The sequence below is a fragment of the Cetorhinus maximus genome, chromosome 1, assembly GCF_964194155.1.
Source record: "Cetorhinus maximus chromosome 1, sCetMax3.hap1.1, whole genome shotgun sequence".
Taxonomy (NCBI): Eukaryota; Metazoa; Chordata; class Chondrichthyes; order Lamniformes; family Cetorhinidae; genus Cetorhinus; species Cetorhinus maximus.
The window spans coordinates 45,533,245-45,542,523 of NC_135879.1; the positions used below are offsets into that span (position 1 = coordinate 45,533,245).

General features: G+C 42.2%; 1 pseudogene; it reads left to right on the top strand.

Moving 5' to 3' along the window:
• Nucleotides 1-3,066: 3,066 nt before the first annotated feature.
• Nucleotides 3,067-4,023, top strand: LOC144691972 (uveal autoantigen with coiled-coil domains and ankyrin repeats-like; annotated as a pseudogene).
• The last annotated feature ends 5,256 nt before the right edge of the window (nucleotides 4,024-9,279 follow it).

Below are 9,279 nucleotides of genomic sequence, written 5' to 3' on the forward strand. Positions count from 1 at the left end.
TTCAAGACAGCATTCTATTAAACATCGGCATGGTTTAGCACTACGTAGTAAAAAATTGTTACCAAAATAACTGAACTGCAGAGAGATCACTGAAATTTGCTGAGGCATCAAGTAACAAGAAACTTTGCTGATTTTCTTTTCATATTTGATCTTCTTCAAAAAAAGCTGTTTGGTATGTTGGGCCTTTTCTCTCATGAGCCTTGCTGCTACACAATACCCCTATGAGGATTAAGCTCCCTCTGCTCCTCAGATGATTTAGTGAGATGTCCATATTCCTTGAATTTATGTTGTAAGAATCCATGTGGGTGCTGATGTTGTACAAAATTGAATTGGCTATACCTCACCAATTTACATAATTTCCAGATAAGATGTGATATTTTCTCACCACTTCTTCGGAGCTTAATTTTCTGCTGCAATAAAACCTATTCTCTTCCAGTATGCATGCACATTCCTTGCCTCCAACTCTTGTTTACTTGGATATCTGAAGTGATCTTGTTTAAGTCTTTCCCTTCTTTTTATCTGAAAATTAAAACTGGTCCAAACTCAGTGACAGGTCAGGAGGTTTTTTTTTATTCATTCACGGGATGTGGGCTTCGCTAGCTGGGCCAGCATTTAGTGCCCATCCCTAGTTGCCCTATGAAAGGTGGTGGTGAGCTGCCTCCTTGAATCACTGCAGTCTATGTGGTGTAGGTACATCCACAGTGCTGTTAGAGAGGGAGTTCCAGGATTTTGACCCAGCGACAGTAAAGGAACAGCGATATATTTCCAAGTCAGGATGGTGAGTGGCTTGGAAGGGAATTTCCAGATGGTGGTGTTCCCATCTATCTGCTGCCCTTGTCCTTCTAGATCATAGTGGTCAAGGGTTTTGAAGGTGCTGTCTAAGGAGCCTTGGTGAATTCCTGCAGTGCATCTCGTAGATGGTACATACTGCTGCTACTGTGTGTTGGTGGTGGAGGGAGTGAATGTTTGTGGATGTGGTGCCAATCAAGCGGGCTGCTTTGTCCTGGGTGATTTCAAGCTTCTTGAGTGATGTGGGAGCTGCACTCATCCAGGCAAGAGGAGAGTACTCCATCACACTCCTGACTTGTGCCTTGTAGATGATGGACAGGCTTTGGGAAGTCAGGAGGTGAGTTACTCGTTGCACAATTCCTAGCCTTTGACCTGCTCTTGTAGCCACAGTATTTATCTGGCTAGTCCAGTTCAGTTTCTGATCAATGGTAACCTCCAGGATGTTGATAATGGGATATTCAATGATGGCAGTGCCACTGAATATCAAGGGGTGATGTTTGGATCCTCCTTTGTTGATGATGGTCATTGCCTGGCAGTTGTGTGGCGTGGATGTTTCTTGCCACTTGTCAGCCCAAGTCTGGATATTGTCCAAGTCTTGCTGCATTTGGACATGGACTGCTTCAGTACCTGAAGAGTTGCGAATGGTGCTGAACATTGTGCAATCATCAGCGAACATCCTCATGGCTGATCTTATGAAGGAAGGAAGGTCATTGCTGAAGCAGCTGAAATGGTTGGGCTGAGGACACTATTCTGAGGAACTTCTGCAGTGATGTTCTGGAGCTGAGATGACTGACCTCCAACAACCACAACCATCTTCCTTTGTGCTAGGTGTGACTCCAACCAGTGGAGAGTTTTCCCCCCTGATTCCCATTGACTCCAGTTTTGCTAGGGCTCCTTGATGCCACACTCCATCAAATGCTGCCTTGATGTCAAGGGCAGTCACTCTCACCTCACCACGGGAGTTCAGCTCTTTTGTCCCTGTTTGAACCAAGGCTGTAAATTTTTGCTACTGTCTTGTGAACTGTCCAGTAATCTGCACACTGCATCACTCAGGGTCTTGCAATTTTTGCTTACCCATCTCTGTGATCTAACAAGGTGTTTTTCCTTTTTTCTCTGCGTCACTCAGGGGGGCTTTCAATAACCTTCCAGTCACTCTGGTGGATTCTGCAACTTCCAAGTCTGTAGTGAAGCTTCTTCAACTTTCCCTTCAAGTTTTCTTCTTAGGTGCATGTCTTGGCTTCCGTTGCTCTTTGTTAACAATAAACAGTTCATGCTCAAAAATACAAGTCTTAAGATCTCAACATTGATACACCACAGTGCCATAATACAACATGGTTAGCAGCAGTGGGATATCAGTGCTATAAGCATAGTTCAATACAGTTGGCAGCGGTGGTCATTTCTGCAAGGCATTACATCAGAGAGAGTACCATGAGCCAACAAATTGCAAGACCCTGAGTGATGCAGTGTGAAGATTACTGGAGAGTTCTCAAGACAGTGAGAAAAATTATTTTTTAAAAGCTATACTTACATTATAGAATAGGTGGCAGTCCCAAGGCTCAGCGTATCCATTGAGAAACTGCAGTTAAAAAAAAGTTAAGTAAAAATTGACTAGCAGGGTCAGAAGTTTAAGAAGGATCTTTACAGAGTAAAGGAGAAATTGCTGAAAAAAAGAAAGTTACCTGAAAGAAAAAAAGCAATGGGCAAACAGTGCAGAGGAGAAAAGCATTGTTCCCTCAGGTTTAAAAAACATGGGTCCCGATTAGACCACAAGCCCACCAAAACTTCATTTAAAAAAAACCTGCGGTAGTAAAAGATAAAAGGAAAGAATCATCCAGAAAACAAATTCTCCTATCTTGAAAGTTTAAAAAGCTTAAACAAAGGAGGCCCATAATTGCTGGCGAGCCCGCCAACATTGAAAAAGTGTGGGAAACTCACGTCAAAAAAATTGGCAGCTGTGGAAACAGCGTGAAATGAAAAAAACAGCTATTGCACTGAGTCTTAAAAAGGCAACAGAATTTAAAGCTGTAGCTACAAGAAAAGAAAACAGCCATGGATAGAAAATTAGAAGAGACCCCAAAGAGAGAGACCAACTCTGCTGAGGACAACAAGAGACCCCAAAGGAAGGGCAACTCCCAATAAAGTGCCAAAGGTAACAAAAGACCCCAGAGAGAAGACAACAAAAGACCCTAGTGGGAGGGCAACAAAAGACCCCAGAGAGAGGGTGACAGAAAACCCTAGAGAGAGGGTACCAAAAAAACACCAGAGTGAGGAAAACAGATGGCAGTGCAGAGTGAACAGCTGGCTATGAATGAAGGAAAGCTATCTGAGGTAGCTCAAAAGAAGCAAAATGTGCAAAAAGTAAATTAAGCTGTTCCACACAAAAATGTTCACATCAGAGCTGAATGGGAAGATTAAAGCACAAGTTTCAAGCTGAGTATATACCTTTGAAAATGTATGATAAACTGAAGTCTTAAATGGAGCAAACTGTTTGAGATCTGAATAAACAAATTTCAGAGATGACACAAAGATATCAGAAGGAAATAAGGACCCTCAATTACACAGTTGGCAAATCAAAGCAAGAGCTGGGATAACTCAACCAGCGGTAGGCTAAGCAAAACAATGGGCAGAAAAGGCACACAAAGAAGTTGTGACCCTGAAAGACTCCTTGAAGAATCAATATGTAGCCTTGGAAAAACATGTGGAGCTAAAAAGGACATTGAATATTACTTAAGAAAAAGCTGCATTGGAATTATCAGTAGCAGCGAAACAAGGCACTAAAGCCCAGAGTGAGCTGGCAAGAGGTCAACAAGAAAATAAATGGTTGAAAGAGCAACTGATTTCCCTTCAAGATCAAATGCAAAAGGAATACGTAACCATTCAGCAACATAAAGAAATGAAGACTGTCTTAAACAGCAGAATGGAGGCTCAGCAGAAAAACTCAGGGAGACTCTGCTGAATTATAGGCAAACTCAAGATGAAGCAAGCGAGCTTTGCAAAGTAAAGGAAAACCTGCCGACAGACTTTCACACACTACAAAAATTCCTTAAGACAAAGATTATTCCTCTGGAAAACTATGAAGAGAAGGAAAATGAATTTAACGTCACTCTGAACAAACTGATGGACCAGTTGGCACAGAAGATTCAGCAATGTTCTCTATTTAAATCCAGTGGCAAGAAAGGCAGTCCATCAGCAACACCTTCTGCCAAGCCAACTTATGCAGAATCAAAATGTTAATCACTCAAAATTACTGGGCCAGGCATGCTGTTCATACACGTCAACCAGGCTCCCGAAGCAACTGCGCCACTTGGAACTCAGTCGTAGCAGGAGACGACCGAGGACAACAACAGAAATGCTTTAGGGATGTCCTCAAAGCATCACTGAAGAAATCAAACATCCCTGCCAACTCATGGTAGTCTCTGGCCAGTAACCAACCAAAATGGAGAAGGTTTGCTCAAGGAAGCAAAGACAAGGGCCTGAATTTTACATTTGGTGGGTGCACGTGATCAGGGGGTCCGGGAGTGGTCGGAAAACAGGCCCCGAGTGCGCGCTGAAAAGCTCAACCCTGCCAAGGTGGAAGTGGGAAGAGGACAGGCAATGACGTTTCTATAGGCGCTGGTGGCCTGAAAATGATCAATAAAGGTTTAAAAAGCTGCAATAAAAAATGTCCATGCATCACAATCAATCACCTGAAAATATGGGCTGATAAAAATGCTGTCCACAGGTATTTATTTTTATTTTATTTCATAACGGAAATTTCATCCCACCCTTCGATGAGGTTTGATGAAAAATGCAAAGGCCACCTGGCCGATTCGCCTATCTGCCAACCAAAAGGTTGGGTGGTAACACAAAAAATCGGAGACAATTGCCCCATTAATGGGCTTAATTGTCTTCTTAATTGTCGGCGGGCGCGCTTCTGAATTTTGCGCATGCCCTTCGAGTGAAATAGCACGCAAGTAGGTGATGACGTTGTGACGCTCGCCTGAAGTCTTCTCACGCGATAATACACCCAATCGGGTCGGGTGCGCACCCGAGGTGTTGGAGAAAGTGCAGGAATCTCCAAGTATCTACCTGAACCTTCAAGTACCACCTGCCCTATATGTAGCAAAGCCTGCTGATCATGCATTGGAATTATCAGCCATCTCAGAATCCATCGAACCAAAGTGGAAGCAAGTCACCTTCAATCTCGAAGGACTGCCTAAGAAGAAAGGTTCAGAACTATTTTGAATTGGTCTTTTGCCCTAGCTTCATTTCCTATGAGACTGTTTCTTGTTTAGTTAATTTCCCTAAAATGTAGGTGGCAAAATGCATTAAATGGTTATGCATTTAAATGTGGAAAGCTTTATCTATTGCATTGAAGTCTTCTATACGTAGCTGTTAATGCAATTCATTTACTTCACTGAGTGATGCCATTTGAGTCATGAATGCACTTTTGGAGTAATTATATGTAAACAGTCCCACTGCCAGGTAGCTCACTACCTTCAACACTTCCCAGTACATGGACCTGGTTGCTGTTTTTTGTAGGTGCCTGTCATGTTTTTATAATGATATAAAGACACCAATTACTCATAAGGGAATGTGTAAACACATTGTGAGTTCATTTATTTAAACTAGGCACATGGGGACATGGATTGAAAGCTTGAAAACATCAGCAGCAGGGCTGCGTGTGCTGTGTTCTGCTCACAGATCAAAGTGAAACTGAAACTGGATCACATGACACACTTCCCTTCTAGTGATGTCATGCTTCTATCCCTTAAAGGCATATTACAAAAATCTCATCTTATCAATTCCCATTATTTCACCTGTGCATCTACTTGGTTTCTTTCAATTTGGATAATATTCGCATCACTCTCAAAGAAGTTTTAGGCTCTCTTTCCTGTTTGATCCATGCTTTGAAGTTACTACATGCTGCTTCTGTTTTAAGAATAGTCCAGCCTTACATCATTCATGTTATGCCTTTGAGTACTTATTACATTTCTTCCCTCCACATATTTTCCTGGCTTCCTGTATAAGGAGCCAGTTACAGGCAGGACATGCAACTTCATCCTGTCCAGCAATGTGGAAATAATCTCATCCCCGAGTTTTTGACAGGATTGTTCTCTGGGTCGTTTAGCAGGTTAAGTGTCCTTCTGCTCTACTTACAGCATCAAACCATAGGACATAGAATTTCAGGACTGAAATCTCTAAATGATTTTCTCCAGATCCAGCCTCTTGTGTATTCCCACTTTCTTTACACTACCCTTGGTGATCATAAGCCCTACAATTCTCATTAAATGGTCCAGCCTCCCTCTTCTAACCATGATTCACCTTAAAAATTACCTGTCTGACCAAGCTTTCAGTTTAATGTCTTATTCTTTGGTTCGGTGTAAATTTTTGGCTCACTACGCTCTCATAATGACACCTTGAATGTTTTACTATGTTAAAGGAATTATATAAATGCAGTTGCTGCTGTTGTAAGAAAGATAGTAAATCACATGTTGAAGTGAAGCTTAAGGTTGAATAAAATAATAGAGGAAAATATCAATAGATACACTGCATCCCTTTATGTATTCTTCGTATCATTACAAGTTTGATTTCATTCCACTGAACTTTATCTGGGTCTTAGTTCAATATATCTCTTTGTATCAATATGTTACTGACAGAATACTGGATTCCCACAACTCAACCCTAAAGCAGAGATTGTCAGATGTTGTTTCTGTTCAGAAAAGGTTCATTCCTGTATCCTGAATCTGAAGCTGCTGAAAGAAGATTGATTTGGTCACTATTAAGCTCAAGCTTAGGAGCTACTGAAAGGTACTTTCATTGATTCACAAGACTAGACAAGATTAAGTCATAGAGCACTTGAAAATCCAAACCTAGGGTTTTTTGAGAGGACTGGTGAGGGAAAGGGAGGGTATACCCTCCTTACCATGACACTTTGAGGCACTATTATCTTGTGAAATTTCACACCGCATTTGGTTACATCTGCATGGCTTCTGAACCCTCAATCCAGTTCCAGTTCTTTCAAGGTATTAATAAAAGTGACATTGACTCCTTTATTTGATAGCCTATTTCACATTTCTACTTCTCAGTTCGGGGGCAGGGTGGTGGCGGGGGGGGAGGATGGTGTTGGGGGGAGGCTGAATATCTTCAAGTCTCAAGATGTTATTGGAAAGTGAAGCACTTTTTAATAAAATGTCAGTATCAGACAAACCTGGCTCAAAGGCAGTACAGCCAACAACAGAGTAAAGCTCTAATACAAGAATAGGGCAAATTCACTGATCCTGTGGAAAGCAGTGCACAAAGGCAATATGAAATAGGGTTACAACAATATAATGTTGATTCTCTGAATCACGTTCCCTTTGCATGAGGTGCACCGCTGGGCGCCATAGAGCATTTAATTTACTTTGGTGTGTTTCATCCCTCTCTTCCCCGCACCAAGACCAGTGTGAATTGGTCCACTGTCCATTCCACCATACTTTACCAATTCAATAAGTGAAATTGTCAATTTTTGTGTTGATTTATGTTGATTTATGAGCAGTTTTGTACTATTGGATCTTGCACCCTTACCACTAAAGAGGAGGCATTTATTCTTTCTGTCCAGGTTGAATTTATCCTTAGGAATGTAAGACACCTGTGTCTGTGCTCCACTAATTCTGTTCTTTTGAGGATCCCCAATTTTAATTACTCCACTTTTGATGGGCAACAGCTATGCAGACCCTAAGCTCTGGATTCTCTCCCTAAACCAATCTGCCTCTCTACCTTGCTTTCCCCCTTGAAGACACACCTTAAAACCTTTGACCAAGGTTTTGCACACCTGCCTTGATATGTCCTTATGTGGCTCGTTGCCAAATTTTGCTTTACAACAAACTTGTGAAATGTTTTGGGACATTTGGTTATACTAAGGGCACTCTATAAATACAAGATGTTTTTGTTGATATTAAATCATAAGCATGTTGGGAAGCAATATCACATGGGAAACCCAGAAGCAAGTTCAATGTATCTGTCTGTGGCATTTTAATGCAGACACCTCGGGTGGAATTGAATGCCCTCTCCTGTAGTCTGTTTGGAGATGGGGGGATGGGGCATTTAATCAGGCTAGAGAGACCCAGTGGGGACCCCACCCACCACCTCTCCAAGTCTGTCCTGATTAAGTCCAGGGTGGGAAGGTTCATAGATGGCTTTCCTGGCTTGGAGCCAACTGAGGCCCTTAGGTGGGCTATTAAAGAACACGTAAGGGCCTCATCCCACCACCACTGGTATTCACCCAGCAGAGGACAGGTTCCACGAGGTGAACAGCAAACCCTGTCGGGTCTCCTTATTGTGGGGTCCTGGAGGGTGTCTTGTTCAAAGGCACTCAGTGCCTGATCGAGGGACCCAGAAACTGGAAGGAGGGGGCCTGCTGAGAGCAACCTCTAAACCCTTTCCTTCCAGCACTACCCCTCCACCCCCCAGACAGCAACCCCTTCTAGGCCTCTAGGTGACTCCCAATGCACTTTCACTTGCCTGTGGCTTGGAACATGAGGGTTATCAGTGTGAGTTAAGAAAGAATCGGGAAAAAAACTGGGAAATACAGGGGCTGTTGGCATATTTCTGGATATAACTTCAAACCTGGAATATAATGATTCAGATGCTAATTGTAAAACACTTGAGCTGTGCTTTAGTTGTTCATATGTCTAAGTCCCTACACTTTAAATCAAGACATATGATGAAGATTATATGCAACATGCTAAACTGTTGTTCCTTTAAAAAATGTTGACTGAACTATAACATATTTCCATCATTTTTTGTTTTGTTATTCTGTATTTTTCAGTACTTTCTTTATAATAGGATTTCTGTTGATTTTACCTCTGCGATTTAATCTGCTATTGTTCAGTGGGCTTCATCCTGTCCAACATATCTTTTGAAGTGCATTTCATCTTATTATCCTACAGATTTTGTCTCTTCACATTCCAGCAAATTTTCCAGATGTGAGAAGCAGAGTTGAATTTTTACAGTACTGTTTTTAAACCTCGGTATCTAGGTAAGATGCACAATGAACTGCACTGTTCAGCACTGAATTGTTTTCCAAGTATGTAGTAAAGCAAACAGAGACACTAAATCCTTTCCTTGGGCTGTTTAATTTGAGCACCTTGCTGAATGACGGTAATATATAAATGTTGCATTCTGTGGAGGGGATTTTGTCAATGTTTCCAAAGGTATAACCGACAGTGTGCGCCACTTCTGCTCTATTGCTTTTTGCTGCTTCCCACTCAATTACAATTAAAATTTAAAGAGCCAGTGCCCGGGGCACACGTACAATTCTGCAGTGGAGGATGCTTTTCATTGGCGAAACCCACCATCTGCTGACAATGCTGCAGCTATGGGTGGACTAGAAAAGAGCCTCCTGTTCGAATAAGGATCCATGGGTGCAGAGTCTGAATTTCAAGTCCATTGGAAGAACCCACCAGAACCCTCAGCGGCTTATTGGACCTCTGTCCCCATCATTTCACCACCACCCCTACCCCAACCCCC